Source organism: Phalacrocorax aristotelis, unplaced genomic scaffold, assembly GCF_949628215.1.
Source record: "Phalacrocorax aristotelis unplaced genomic scaffold, bGulAri2.1 scaffold_34, whole genome shotgun sequence".
NCBI classification, from domain to species: Eukaryota; Metazoa; Chordata; class Aves; order Suliformes; family Phalacrocoracidae; genus Phalacrocorax; species Phalacrocorax aristotelis.
In genome coordinates, this window is record NW_027441361.1 from 819,433 (window position 1) to 834,691 (window position 15,259).

Genomic DNA, 15,259 nt, shown 5'->3' on the forward strand with positions numbered 1-15,259 from the left:
CCTAGGTGCAGCTTCTTGTCTGCTCCTTGCGCTCGTCTTCCTTTGACTGCGTAGCTGAAATAAACCCGTGCTTCACCGACTGAAGTTAAGTCGTCCCACAGTGTGTGAGGCGCTCTGGTTTCTCCACCCCCGTGTTTCTCTTGGGCCTGAAGTAGGAACCTGAGGAGCAGGGAAGGCTCCTGGGACAGTTCACTTTCCAGGCAGTGCTGAATCACAGTCAGGCCTTGCAGCTGAAGGTACGGAGACAGAGAGGGAGGAGAACTGTAGGAGAGGAGGAGAAATGCGCTTGGCTGGGGAGAAGCTTCCCTGCCAAAGGGCTATAGGCAGCCCTGTCCTTGAGCGTGTGCCACGCTGGCCTTTCTTCTGCTTTAACTTCCGAACAGCGTGTGCCTGGAGAGCTGTTCTTTTTCTCTTTCCTTTTGGGTTTAAGCTTCAGTGCCTACAACCACCGCAGCTGAAGCTAAAACCACCTTGAGTGTCTGGACTGCAAGTGGCTACAAGTGGCCACATCCCGTAGAACGCACTACTCCTGGCCTGCTGGTGAAAGACTCGAAATCCTGGCCTTTCTGAGGCCTCTGTTGCTGCTGGTAGCGAGTAGTGACAGGGAGGCCATTCTGCTTCAGTGCCTTTCTAGAGAAGGCAATGAGACATTATACTAACAGCACTGGGTCTTGTGACTGTGGAAGCAGGCTAGAAGACCTTGCCAAACTGTTTGCTGAAGCTTCTGGGAGCTGCTTCTTCCTTTACTCTTCTTGCAGCCAAATGAGGTAGAACAGGGTCACACTGTCTTGACCACGAGAGGTGCAAGGACCTCGCAGGGCAGCCGGAAGGAAGGTGTTGACCGAGGCCGTCACCGCGGCACTGCTCTGTCGGTAGTCAAATGCTAGAGAGGAAAAGGCAGCTCCGAAGAGGGGGGGACGGTTCTGGGCCGGTGGGTTATGGGTAGCCGTAGTCGTTGGCTATGTCCATGCTGGCCTCCCTCTGCACACAAACGTGCAGCTGCCCGGTGACACCTGCAGGGCCGCCCGCTCCCGCTCCTCCTGGGCCAGCGCCTTCACACGCTCCCGCTGGGGCCGCTGCTCGGGTGTGATGGGCACCGACTGCTCCTGCTCCTCCAGCGGGGTGGGCGCAGCCGTGAGCCCCCCCAGGGCCCGAAGGACAGCGGGGAGTCGTTGGGAGGTTGTGGCGGCATGTGCAGCTGCTGCGGCAGCCCCTCCCGTGGGGTTTGGCCTCCGTGGGCGACAAGCACAGCCCGCTTGGCTGCTGGGGTTTGGCAGCAGACCTGGTGCGTGCCTTGCTGCTCGATGGTGCCGCCGGTGCCGTGTCCTTCTTGCCGTCAGCGGGGGCTTGAGGTATCCAGTGCTGCGCTGGGTCTCGGGGCTGCCATCAAGGAATTGGGTTCCGGGTTGGGTGGTTGGGGCATCAGCCCCACCACCTTCACTGTGTGCCCCAGCAGGTGGAAACTGTGGCTGGAGTTGAGCAAGGGCACCCTCAGGACGATGCGGAGCGTCCTCAGCGCCGGGTGGGGATGCTGCTCCTGGGGATGCCGGTTCCCGGCTGCGGTGGGGATGCCGGCAGCGGCGCAGGGTCAAGGCGGTGGGATCAGAGGTGGCACCCAGTGGGCCTAGGACTGGCCCCATCAGGGCGGGCAGAGGGGACTCCCATGTCTCACTGGAGCGGTGAGCGCGTCTGCCCTGCCTTGCCCCTGCACCCACTGCTCCGCGGCTTCCTCCCGGGCCGGGGCCTCCTGGGGCCTCCCTGGGGTGCTGCAGGGGCGTGCGGCCCAGTGCTGCCGGGACCTGCGGGGCCCGGCTGGGCCCTGACACCGGCTGTGCTGGCACCTGGCAATGCTGTGTGTTCCCTGGAACGTATCGCAGCCCCCGGGCAGTGGGGGGCCGTAGCTTCCAGCATGGGTCTGTGGGATTGGAGCAGTTGAGGGTCACAAGGCTGGGGTGGGGCGTGGGGTGGGAGTCCCAGAGCAGCAGTTCAAGGCCTCCGTGCTGTGGTGTCTGGGTGGGCCGCTGCATTAAACCTTTCTTCTCCGCCCCATGAAGAGCCTTTGCCTTCTGGCTTCCTCTTGGGTCCTACGTCGCTTGGCAGGCACGTTGGTGGTATTGGATGCTCTGCGCTTGCTGCTTCCCACCCGCAGTCCGCTGCCACCTGCACTGCCCTGTCGCCGTCCAGCTTTCCCTTGGCCTGCTTGCCGCCCGCTTCTCCCCATTGGGGCCCCTCTTGGCAGGACACAACGCCCGGCGGCGGCAGCAGGTGGGTCAGACCCATCCGAGGCTGCCTCCGCAGCGCCGTCTCCGCCAGCTGGGCTATGTGGGGCTGGTGACACTGGGGGTGCATCTGGGGAGCTGGGCAAGGGACTCAGCATTGGGAACTGCAGGACGCTGAGCAGGGGACTGTCTGGAGGGGCCTGCAGGGGATCGTTCTGGGGACTGTCCACAGGACTGACCTCAGAAGTCTCCTCTGCCGTCTCCGGAGGAGCCTGCAGGGGATCGTTCTGGGGACTGTCCACAGGACTGTCCTCAGAAGTCTCCTCTGCCGTCTCCGGAGGAGCCTGCAGGGGATCGTTCTGGGGACTGTCCACAGCACTGTCCTCAGAAGTCTCCCATGCAGTCTCCGGAGAGCTCTCCTCGGATGTGTCCAACGGCCGCCACCAGGTGGGGAGGACTGCCGACACCCCGCCCTGGTTCCCCTTGGTGTCTTGCAAGGGGGAGGCTGGCACCCCCCAGAAGGGGTCGGCATCCCCCAGCATCCCCGATTGCAGGCGGCGTTTGCACCAGCCGCCCTCCGCCTCGTACTCCAGGAGGTCAGGGTCTTCGCTGCAGGAGGCAGTGGTGTCCAGGCTGTCGGGGAGATCGGTGAGGATATTTTCACCGTCCACCAGCATCACTGCTGCCAACTTCTCCACCTCGCAGCCGCCCTCTGCCCTGTACTCCAAGAGGTGGGGGAGCTTGTTAAGTGAAGTTGTTAAGTCGAGGACATTGGGGATGGTGTCCCCGCCATCCACCAGCCCCGCCGCCACCAGTGGCTCCTTGGGGCAGCCGCCGTCCGCCACGTACCCACAGAGGTCAGGGTGCTCATCAAGGGCCTCGGCAGTCACGCTGGGGACACTGGTGGTCAGGGTGGTGTCCTCACTGTCCCCTAGCCCTGCCACCACCGCATGGTCCTGGGGGCAGGCGCTATCTGCCGTGTACATGGAGAAGTCGTGGAGGTCATCGAGGAAATCGGCGCTGATGAGGCTGTTGGGGAAATGAAGGCCATTAGGGATGGTGTCCTCGCTGTCCCCCAGCCCTGCTGCCACCACTTGCTGATGGGGGCAGCCGCCCTCTGCCACGTACTCGGAGAAGTCAGGGACCCGGCTGAGGAAGCTGGTGAAGTCGTCGACGTCGTCGACAGAGACCTCGCCGACCCCCAGCCCCGCCGCCGCTGCTGGCTCCTTGGGGCAGCCGCCCTCCGCCACGTACTCGGAGAGGTTGGGGAGCTCGTGGAGGAAGGCGGCGAGGCTGGGGCTGTCAGGCCCATCGGGGAGGCTGTCCTCGCTCTCCAAGGTGTTGAGCCAGGAGAGCACCAAGCTGGCCATGGTGTCCTCTGCCAGCTCAGGACAGGCCTCAGCGAAGGCCTGTGGCCCCTGCTCGGGCAGGTCGACGGGCTTCTCTGGGGCTGCCGGGGTGGTCTCCACTGCTGAAAAAGCAAAGAGATCCAACCCAAGCGCGGGGTGATGCAAGCTTTCCTTGGCACAGGGCAGCTGCCCGCGGGCTCTGCCACCCCCCAGAGCTCACCTTTAGGCTCCATCCTGGTTCTGCAGGTCGGCAGAGCCAGGGCGGTCTGGTGGGGGCTGGCAGCAGGGACACTGTCCTCGATGGCCACCACTTCCTTCTTGAAGCCCTCTGATAGCTTCTGGGCGCTGCCGGGCAGGGTGTGGAGCACAGGGTGCTCCTGGACCCAAGGCTGAGCCGAGGGGCAGCACGGTGGTGGGTCGCCAGCGCGGTCAGGGGCGCGTAGCAGGCAGGAGCCCGTGGGGTCCATGGGCTCTTGCTGGTCCAGGGTCCGTGGCCCCATCCCCCTCGGCTGGTGGGGCACCAGCGCCTGTGGCACCACCTGCTGTCCCCAGCCGTAGGCAGGGGGACAGGGAGCAGCCATGGTGGGGAGCGACACCCCATGGTTTAGCTGCACCCCGTGGGGGAGCTGCACCCCATGGAGGAGCTGCACCTGACTGGGGAGCTGCACCCCGTGGGGGAGCTGCACCCCATGGGGAAGCTGCACCTGACTGGGGAGCTGCACCCCGTGGGGGAGCTGCAACCCAGCATGGAGCTGCGTCCCGTGGGGGAGAGGCACCCCAGCGGGGAGCTGTACCCCAGCGGGGAGCTGTACCCCAGCAGGGAGCTGTACCCCCATGGGCATCTGCACCCCACTGAGGAGCTGCACCCTGTGAGGGAGCTGCATCCCAGTGGGGAGCTGCATGCCTTGCGGGTGCTGTACCCCCATGGGGAGCTGTACCCCCATGGGCATCTGCACCCCACTGAGGAGCTGCACCCCGTGAGGGAGCTGCACCCCATGAGGGAGCTGTGCCACTGGGGGGTGCTGCACCCCGCTGGGGAGCTGCACCACCTGCCCCGGGGCCCCCAGGGGCCCTGGCACCGCCTGCCAGACGGTGGGCTGGGACAGCTGGTGGGTGATGGTGTGGAGCTGGGCAGGCTCACCAGACACTGCCAGCCCCGGGACAGAGGGCAGCACGTGGGCACTGACCGGTGCTGGCATGGCTGGGGTGGTGAAGCTCATGCTGGGCACCTGCGATGCCGTGGGCAGCCGGAGAGGGAACCTCTCTGTTGGGGGAAGCAAAGAGGGGTGGTGGGGTGAGATATTGGTGGGCAGAGCCCCTTGGGGGGTTACCTGGAGGGCAGGAGCACCACGAGGAGCAGGAGCCTGATGCTGTACCTGCCATGGCGGTGGGTCAGTGTGGGGTTTGTTTGGGGCAAAGAGTGCTCTGGGGTTCCGTCCCCAGGGCGATCATTCCGCCAGCACCTGCCTGAGCCAGCCTTGCCAGGGCTGGATTTGTCATGCCTCAGCAACTGCCCATCACCATGATTTCCCATCCTGCTGATGATTTTCTGTCCTCTGTGCTGATTTCTCATCCCGATGAGGGTTTCCCATCCCCGCCATGAATTCCCATCCCAACGATGATTTCTCATCCCAGTGATGGCTTCCCATGCCAACAATGATTTCTCAGCCCTGGGATGGTTTCCTATCCCAATGGTTTCCCATGCCCACAATTTCCCTCCCAAGCATGATTTTTGTGGGGAGGTGAATTTCCTTCCCAAGGGGAAGGGATGCAGCCGGTACAGGCGGCCCTGCGGTGCTGCCATGGGTGAGCTGCCCCATCCCCACCACTGGGGCGGGATGGGGCCCTTTTTGGGGTTGTTTTTGTGCTCCCCCTCTCTGCCCCAGGGTGGGGATAATGCTGCTCCCAACCGTGGGGATACCTGGCGCTGGCGGTACCGGTACCTTGTGGCCATGCTGGGGAGCTCTCGGGCAAATCTGGCAACTGGCCCATGCCAACCGAGGAGAGAGGCGGGTACGCAAAGTATAGCGGTACAGAGGCACCCTCACATTCGTGCACAGCAGCGCTGTGTGTTCCCTGGGACATATCACAGCCCCCGGGCAGCGGGGGGCCGTAGCTTCCAGCATGGGCTCTGTGGGACTGGAGCAGTTGCGGGTCAACTGCTTTGAGTGGTATTTTCATACCGTGGTGTCAATATCGAGCAAATCATGAAGCAGTCATCAGGAAACAAAGGAAATCTTTTAGGAATGCCAGCACAAAAATATAGCCCCGGCTGCTTTGCCTCCTTTCAGCAGGGAGGAACTCGTAGGTCCCTCTTCATCTCTGTTGCACCGTAAGCTCAGCACCTTCTGTACCTGCAGGAGACAATCTCCTGCACAGCTAAATAACAAAACAAATATACATGTGTCAACTGTATGTCAACTAATATAGATAAAACTATTAATTCCATGGCTTATAGTAAGTTTTTATTCACCTTTCTTGTGCAGACGGAACAGCCCATAAGTTGAATACCGGCGATCCTTTGGCCTCCTTGCAAAATGCACCCCAGTGACAACAGGGAGCTTTACATCAACAGCAACGTGTCACAGGACAGGAACACAGAGGAGTGAGCATCACAAGGTATCCTTTTCTCTATACATTGTTTTTTCCCCACAGAGGTGAGCAAAAATGACCCAACCCCTGAGCCCCAAGTTTTCCTCCTCTCCCATATCAAGCATTTGCTCTGTGGCTTTGTGCCTTAAAAGAGGGGCTTGTACCCTGAAAGTGAAGGTTTGGAACTGAAAACTGAGGCTTTGAGGATGAAAAGAGGGATTTGAGCCCTGGAAGTGAGGATTTGGGTGTTAAGAATGAGGCTTTGAGCTTTAAAACAAGGGTTTGGACCCTGAAAGTGAGGTTTGCAGTCCTAACTATAAGGCTTTGAGACTAAAAGAGGGGTTTGGGTGCTATAAAGAGAGTCTTTGGGACCTTAAAATGAGGCTTTGAGCATTAAAAGAAGGGTTTGAATAATCAAAGGGAGGGTTTGGAATTTAAAAATGAGATTTAGTCCATGAAAATGAGGAGTTTGGACCCTAACAGTGAGACTTTGGGACCTCTGAATGAGGCTTTGTGCCTTAAAAGTGGGGTTTGCACCTTGAAAGTGAAGGTTTGGAACATAAAACTGAGGCGTTGAGAGCTAAAAGAGGGATTTGAACCCTGAAAGTGCAGCATTGGCTGCTAAAAATAAGGCTTTGAGCTTAAAAAGCGGGATTTGGACCCTGAAAGTGAGGTTTGCGGTCCTAACTATAAGGCTTTGCTGTTACAGGTGAAGTTTTCGGTGCTTTAAAGGGAGGGTTTGGGACCTAAAATAAGGGTTTTTCCCTGAAAAGTAGGGGTTTTGACCCTAAAAGTGAAGGTTTGGAATTTAAAAATGAGGCTTTGAACCTTAAGGGAGGGGTTTGTACCCTGAAAGTGAAGGTTTGGAACCTAAAACTGAGGCTTTTAGCCTTAAAAGAGGGGTTTGAACCCTGAAACTCACAGTTTGGAGCAAAAAATGTGAGTGTTTGGGACGTAAAAAGGAGGCAATGAGTATTAAAATAGGGGTTTGGACACTGAACGTGAGTCTTTGGGTGTTACAAATGAGGCTTTGACTGTTAAATGAGGGCTTTGGTTCCTAGAAGTGAGGGTTTCGGTGTTAACAATGAGGCTTTGAGCCATAATAAAGGGGTTTGGACCCTGAAAGGGAGGGTTTGGGACGTAAAAATGATGCTTTGAGCCTTAAACAACGGATTTAGACCCTAACCGTGAGGCTTTGCAACATACAAATGAGGCTTTGACAGTAAAAAAGACAGGTTTGGACCCTGACAGTGAAGGTTTGGAACTGAAAACTGAGGCTTTGAGAGTTAAAAGAGGGATTTGAACCCTGAAAGTGAGGATTTGAGTGTTAAGAATGAGGCTTTGAGCCTTAAAACAGGGGTTTGGACTCTGAAACTCACGGTTTGGAACGAAAAAATGACTGTTTGAGCATTAGAAGACCAGATTCGATGCTAGAAGTGAGGGTTTGGGACCTAAAAATGAGGGTTTGTCCCTTAAAAGTAGGTGTTTGGACCCTAAAACTGAAGATCTGGAATTTAAAACTGAGGCTTTGTTCCTTAACAGAGGGGTTTGGACCCTGAAAGTGAGGGTTTCGTACCTGAAGATGAGGCTTTTAGCCTTAAACGAGGGATTTGGAATCCAAAACGTGAGGCTTTGGAAAGAAAAAATGATGGTTTGTGCCTTAAAGGACCAGAGTTGATGTAAAAGTGAGGGTTTGGGACCGAAAGAGGAGGCACTGAGCATTAAAAGAGGGGTTTCGATGATGAAAGTGTGGCTTTGGGTGTTAAAACTGAGGCTTTGAGTGTAAAAATGGGGCTTTGGACCCTGAAAGTGAGGGTTTGGCTCTTACAAATGAGGCTTTGAGCTTTAAAACAGGGGTTTGAACCCTAAAAGTGAGGTTTGCGGTCCTAACTATAAAGCTTTGAGGTTAAAAGAGGGGTCTGGGTGCTATAAAGTGAGTGTTTGGGACCTGAAAATGAGGCTTTGAGCATTAAAAGAAGGGTTTGGACAATGAAAGGGAGAGTTTGGTATTTAAAAATGAGGGTTACTCCATGAAATGGAGGGGTTTGGATCCCCAAAGTGAGGGTTTGGGATCTAAAACTGAGGCTTTGAGCCTAAAAGACAGGATTGGACCCTAACAGTGAAGGTTTGGGACCCCTGAATGAGCCTTGTGTTTTAAAAGTGGGGTTTGGACCCTGAAAGTGAAGGTTTGGAACTGAAAACTGAGACTTTGAGAGTCAAGAGAGTGATTTGAGCCCTGAGAGTGAGGGTTTGGCTGTTAAAAATGATGGTTTGTCCCTAAAAAGGAGGGGTTTGGACCCTGAAAGTGAGGGTTTAGGTGTTAAAAATGAGGCTTTGAGCCTTAAAAGAGGGGTTGCGACCTTGAAAGTGAGGGTTTGGGACTGAAAGCTGAGGCTTTGAGTGTTGAAAGACAGGCTTGGGACATAAAACCCTCCCTTTTAGCATCGAATCCAGCATATTAATGCTCAAACCTTCATTTTTTAGTTCCAAACCGTGCATTTTAGAGTCCAAAGCCCTTGTTTAAGGCTCAAAGCCTCATTTTTATGTGCCACACCCTCATTTTCAGGGTCCAAACCCCTCTATTAAGGAATAAAGCCTCATTTTTAGGTGCCAAACCCTCACTTTTCAGGTCCAAACCTGTCTTTTTTAGGGTCAAACCCTCATTCTTAGGTCCTAAGCCCTCACTTTTAGGGTTCAAACCCCAGTTTTAAAGCTCAAAGCCTCAGTTTTACCACCCAAAGCCTCACTTGCAGGGTCCAAACCCCTGTTTTAAAGCTCACAGCCTCAGTTTTACCACCCAAGGCCTCATTTTTAGGGTCGAAACCCCTCTTTTAATGCTCAGTGCCTACTTTTAAAGCCCCAAACCCTCACTTTTAGCATCCAAACCCTCACTTTCAGGTGCCAAAACCTCATTTTTAATGATCAAAACCCTCCTTTCACCCGCAAAGCCTCCGTTTTAGGTCCCAAACCCACACTTTTAGGGTCCAAACCTGTCTTTTAGGTTCAAAGCCTCAGCTTTAGGTCTCACAGCCTCACCTTCAGGGTCCAAACCCCTCTTTTAATGCTCAGTGCCTCCTTTTTAGGCCCCAAACCGTGCCCTTTTAGCATCAAATCCAGTCTCTTAATGCTCAAACCATCATTTTCTCATTACAAACCATGCGTTTTAGAGTCCAAAGCCCTTGTTTAAGCTCAAAGCCTCATTTTTAACAGCCAAACCCTCACTTTCACAGTCCAAACCTGTCTTTTAAGTTCAAAGCCTCAGTTTTAGGTCCCAAACCCTCACTTTCAGGTGCCGAACCCCTCTTCTAATGCTGAAATCCTTATTTTAAGTCCCAAACCCTCATTTTTGGTGTTCCAAACCCGTTCTAAGGCTAAAAGCTTCCCCTTTTAGGTGCCAAACCCTCACTTTCAGGGTCCAAACCCCTCTATTAAAGAATAAAACCTCATTTTTAGGTGCCAAACTCTCACTTTTCAGGTCCAAACCTGTCTTTTTTAGGGTCAAACCCTCATTCTTAGGTCCCAAGCCCTCACTTTTAGGGTTCAAACCCCAGTTTTAAGGCTCAAAGCCTCATTTTTACTACCCAAAGCCTCACTTTCACTACCCAAAGCCTCACTTTCAGGGTCCAAACCCTCTCTTAATGCTCAGTGCCTACTTTTAATGTGCCAAATCCTCACTTTTAGGTACTAAAATCTCATTTTTAATGTCCAAAGCCCTATTTTCTCATGCAAAGCCTCATTTTGAGATCCCAAATCTTCGCTTTTGGGGTCCAAACTTGTCTTTTAGTTTCAAACCCTCACTTTCAGGCTGCAAACCCCTCTTTTAATGCTCAGTGCCTCCTTTTTAGGTCCCAAACCCTCCCTTTTAGCATCGAATCCACTGTATTAATGCTCAAAACGTCATTTTCTCGTTCTAAACCGTGCATTTGAGTCCAAACCCCTTGTCTAAGGCTCAAAGCCTCATTTTTAAAAGCCAGCCAGACCCTTTTTTAAAGCTCAGTGTCTCCTTTAAAGTCCCAACCTGTCACTTTTAGGTGCCAAGACCTCATTTTTAATGCCCTAACCCCTCTTTTCACCCGCAAAGCCTCACTTTTATATCCCAAACCTTTAGTATTGGCATTGAATGCGGTCTTTGAATGCTCAAACCGTCATTTTCTCTTTCCACACTGTGAGTTTTAGAGCCCAAACCCCTCTTTTAACGTACAAAGCCTCATTCAGAGGTCCCAAACCCTCACTGTTAGGGTCCAAACCTGTCTCTTTTACTATCAAACCTCATTTGTATGTCACAAAGCCTCATGTTTAGGGTCTAAATCCGACTTTTAAGGCTCAAAGCCTCATTTTTAGGTCCCAAAGACTCACTTTAAAGCACCCAAACCCCTTTTTTAACAGGAAAGCATCATTTTTAACACCCAAACCCTCAGGTTCATCTTCTAAACCCCTCTTCCTCTTCCTCCCCAGCACGCTGGGCACGCGACGTCCTGAAAGCGCGGCGCGGTGTGGGCCAGCTGCAGGGGCCCTGCTTTTATAGGTCCCGAGCAACAGCGAGGTGGCTCTTGGCAGCAGGAGCCCATTGTGGTGTTGATTGTGCCTGTGGGCGACGCGTGTGGCCAAATATGGGGGGTTTGGGCGCGGGGGGGCGGTGGCCTCAGAGATGGCCAGATGTGGGAGAAGGAGGAGGGTGGTGGGGCTGAGGGCTGAGTAATACCCATGTGTCGTAGGGTAGAGCATTTGACCAAGTGCTGTATTTGGAAAGACAGTATTTCAGTCAATGCTTGCTTAGCAAATGGTGGTCTCAGAGGTTCCACACAATCCTGCTGGAGTTTCTGTAGGTCTCAAAGTAGTTTGCTGACTCTGTAGGGATTTGTGATCCTAAACGCCTTGCCCACGTGCATGCCATGTCCGCCGGGTTGTTTTGCTGTTGGCTGCACTTGGTGAAGGCAGGGAGGCATATTTCACCCTTTAGTCCCTGAGGAGGTGAGAGGAGGAGCTGGCAGGAGCTGACGTGGATTGAGAGAAGAGTGTGACTCAGTAAGAAGTTCTCATGGCTACTCCTGAGGGATGGGCTTTCACTCTAGCGGTGTGTGCCTATAGATAATGCCTCGCAAGAGAGCTTTGGCTGCTGGAAGGCCGTGACTCCTCTAACTTCATCAGTTCTGTGATCAAGTCATGGAACAAAGCGCTTTGCATGCCTATGTATGGCATTATTTCAGATCTCCCTTTCTAGCTAAATACGTAGGTTTGTGAAGAAACCGGGATGGTGCAGGGAATTCTGCAAAACACATTTAGAACCAATAATGTGAGGGAAATGCTCAGTTTTGAAAATGTGCAAAGCTTTTACGGCCAAACTTACCCGTTACGGTTTGACACTCAGTTCTCTTGCGTGTCAGCTGTAGTTTCTCTTTGCCATCAGATTAAGCGCCTGGGAGAGATACAGTACAATATGCAGGTTCTAGTAGACATAGACATTCTTTCCTACTGAGGTGTAATGTCTGCTTTTCTCTCAGAATGACCCTTCTCTCTCCTGTGATTTTTTCCGCAGCGTTTGGCATCCTGTGTTGAAAAGTACAGTTTAGATCTGACGGGCGGAGCCTTTCCCTTGCGAGGGCAGGGCAGCAAGGCCAAACTACTCAGCTGTCAGGCTATAGAAACCTTTCCCAACTGCATTGACAGAGAAGGCAGCGTTGATGAAGGTTTGTTCCTGATGTCCCTGTTTGGTTTTTCTAAACTAAATGGTTTTGGCATCCAAGCAATGAATGCTGTTCCATACCCACAGCCTGAAAGTCTTAAGTCTCTGTATAGACTAACTTCTTGGGCTTATTTCAAAGGAAAAACTGGGTGCTGAAATTCTGTGGGACTTGTTAAAATAAACCCTATTTTTCCCTTCAATGCTTGCTGACATGCTGTAGCGATGTATGGTGGGGTCACCTCTATAACGCCTGTCAGTCATTTTATTCCTCCAGCTCTCGTCTTTGAACAGTAAGATCATCCCCTCCATTGCTTAGGAGCGTTCCCTCAACTTTCTTTTTTCCCCTCTTCCAACCTATGCCTGCACCTGCATCCAGCTGGCGGCCGGTCACGAGTGCTGTTCCCCAGGGCTCGGTCCTGGGGCCAGATCTGTTTGATACCTTCCCCAACCATCTGGATGAGCCGGCAGTGTGCCCGCGTGGCCAGGAAGGCCACCAGCATCCTGGCTTGTATGAGAGATAGTGTGGCCAGCAGGAGTAGGGCAGTGATCGTCCCCCTCTACTCGGCAGTGGTGAGGCTGCACCTCGAATCCTGTGTTCAGTTTTGGGCCCCTCACTACGAGAAAGACACTGAGGTGCTGAGTGTGTCCAAAGAAGGGCAGCGAAGCTGGTGAAGGGTCTAGAGCACAAGATTTAGTTGGGATCTTAGGAAAAATTTCTTCACAGAAAGGGTTGCGAAGCAGTGGAACAGGCTGCCCAGGGAAGTGGTGGCGTCACGATCCCTGGAGGGAGTTAAAAGACGTGCAGAGGTGGCGCTTTGGGACAGGGTTTAGTGGTGGACTTGGCAGTATGAGGTTTACAGTTGGGCTCGATGATCTTAAGGGCCTTTTCCAACCTAAATGATTCTACGAGTCTATGATCTGCCTGTGCACTTTGCCCTCTCTGTGTCTAATAGGTTCCTACACCTACAAGCTCTTAAAGCAATAGCTTCTGGCTTCCCTCGTCCGGACCGACAGTTAAAACTCCTCTGGTGTCTTTCATTACCTTGCAATAATGAGATGTGCATCTCTGGGTTTGCACATCCAGTGATGCTCTGAGCACATCTCTGAGCCGGCTGCAGTGATAACTTTCACAGCCTTTTGTTTGGGTGTGTGAATGCCCTTCCCTCTCTTCTTACTGGCCTTAACTTATGTCTGCTTGTTACAAAGACGACACTGGCATGACTTTCTAGGCTATTTGTGTTTATTAGCTTTGACTTAGTCCTGAAGAGGCAGCTTCCACCTCTTTTGGGGTGCCACCCTCTAACAACAGCGTGTCAAAATCTAATGAAAACCCCTTTGGATTTTCTCCACTTGTGTCACGATTCTGAGGAGAGGGCCTTCTAAAACCTTGTCAAAAACAACCAACAGGCACACCTGCCAAAAAACCCAAACCAAAACCAACAAAAAAGGCCCTTTCGGTCCCCTTTTCATGAAGTCTGAGGCATGGAAAAATGCTTGTCATTTTTCTGATGGCTCCTCATTAGCTTTTATCCAGAAACTATTCAAGTTGTAGGCCCACATGAGCTTCTGTTGGATGTGGGTTGAGGTTAGAAATGCAGCTGGCTTCTGATTTATGAAACTAATTGACATCTTCAAAGGCAGTTTCAGCGGCTCACACAAGTGAAAGGGCACAGAAGCTCACGATGACACACAGTAAAGCGTGGGAGGCTCCCTGAGCAGCCCTGATGAACTCAGCAGAGAACAGAGACCCATTTTGCCAAATGACCTGTCTCCTGGTTCCCTGCTCTGTCAGGGTAAAGGATGCACCCCCCACTTTGCTCACATCTGGAGAATGCCTTCTCCCCAGAGGCGACAGACCATGCCACTTCTTGAGAGAACCCGAGTGTAACATGGTCAATGTTTGATGTTAAACTCTTTGTTCCAATCTCCTGTTTGTTGGGGTTGGGTTTTGGTGTTTGTTTTGTGTGATAATTGTGTTCTTTCATTCTGACTGTGCTGGAAAGGAGCTATTCGTAACACTCGTAATCGAGTCGAATCTGGAAATTAATCATGCCAGCTGAGTGATCAAGTGTATATGACAAGAATTTGTATGCTTTCTAAAAGCAGCAATGTATGTTTTCCTAGGGTGGTGGGTTGGTTTTTTGGTTTTTGTTTTTTTCTAACCATCTTGATGCACTCTTACTGTATGGGAAACTTGATTACCTGACAATTGTGTATTGGATTTGTCTTAGGACGGATACAGGTTGAACTCGCAAAGGGGGGCAGCATGACTGAAACCTATCACAGAGGTGATGCTATGGTGTACATTGTTAAAATTCTTCTTAGTCAAGTGTTGCGTTTCATGAGTGACGTAACAGAATGAATCCAAAATAGAAAGTGATGTTTTGAAAATGTCAGATAGATTGTATTTTCTCCCACTAAGAAACAATGTCTTGTCTTTTCCAGTCATATCTCCTGGCACCAGTGTCTCAGTCTTCAGCTGGCAAGTGAATACACGCGGCCAGGGAAAACCATCTACTTATTTGGGTGTATTTGACTTTGACTGCTGGTATCAGGCTCAAAAGCCAGGCTCGCTAAGGTAGGTTTTTATGAAGCTGGTTTCAGTATCCCTCCCCATAATTCATTGGAAAGTCGGCGTTTAGCTTCTGCGCTTGTTTTCTTTCAGGCCAGAAGAATCCCTTCAGGACTGCCCCTATTTTGCACTGTGGTCACTGGATGCTGTAACAAGCACGACTGCTCCAAACCTCCTTCTGGATGTTGTGGTGCAGGAGCGCAGCCTAAGCTGGAGAGTTCCTCCTTCTTATCCACAACCTGAGCTGTGTTTTCATCCAAGCACCTATAATTTTGGTAGGTATTACACGGCTTTGAATAGTGATAAGCTTAAACCGAGCTCAAATGCCATTTCTTGGTTCTCCTGTTCATTGTTTGTCACGCAAAAACCCAACCAAACCGAAACACCCCAACCCCCCACCCACCCAACTCTGGTGACGTTGTACTGACCAAGTGTGTGCTGTTGTGACACCTGCCTGACAGGCGGCTGGGTCTGGCAGTTGGGTGCTTCTGTAACGCAGCCCGTGAGGTGGTGCTGGTGATCAAATGAAATGACTCTGGGCTGAAGCTCAAAGCGCAGCACCTCGATAGCCCCGGAGGTAAAATCTCTACACTCAGCCATTATTTTTCTAAAAAAGTCTGTAAGTGATGTGATGAGGAGAACGGGTACTCAGTTGTACCTTTCCAGAGGTTGCTGTGACAAAAATGCAAACTGGTGCCACCATCACGGTGAGAGTATGGAATGTTGTCCAACGTTCGTTGTCTCTGCAGATGGCACGTGCTTGCTGAGCTCTGGAGTTGTTCATATGACGTGCAGCAGCTTCCAGAAGGAGGTGAGCTTTTACTGTATCTTTATGGAGAATGTC

The 15,259-nt window shown here is 52.5% G+C and overlaps 1 long non-coding RNA gene across 1 annotated transcript; it reads left to right on the top strand.

The window, feature by feature from the left end:
* Window positions 1-2,675: 2,675 nt before the first annotated feature.
* LOC142051448 (uncharacterized) lies at window positions 2,676-11,841 on the top strand. The gene is made up of 3 exons (XR_012658482.1): window positions 2,676-2,950; window positions 6,055-6,187; window positions 11,697-11,841. It is a non-coding gene; the product is annotated as an uncharacterized LOC142051448 (long non-coding RNA).
* The last annotated feature ends 3,418 nt before the right edge of the window (window positions 11,842-15,259 follow it).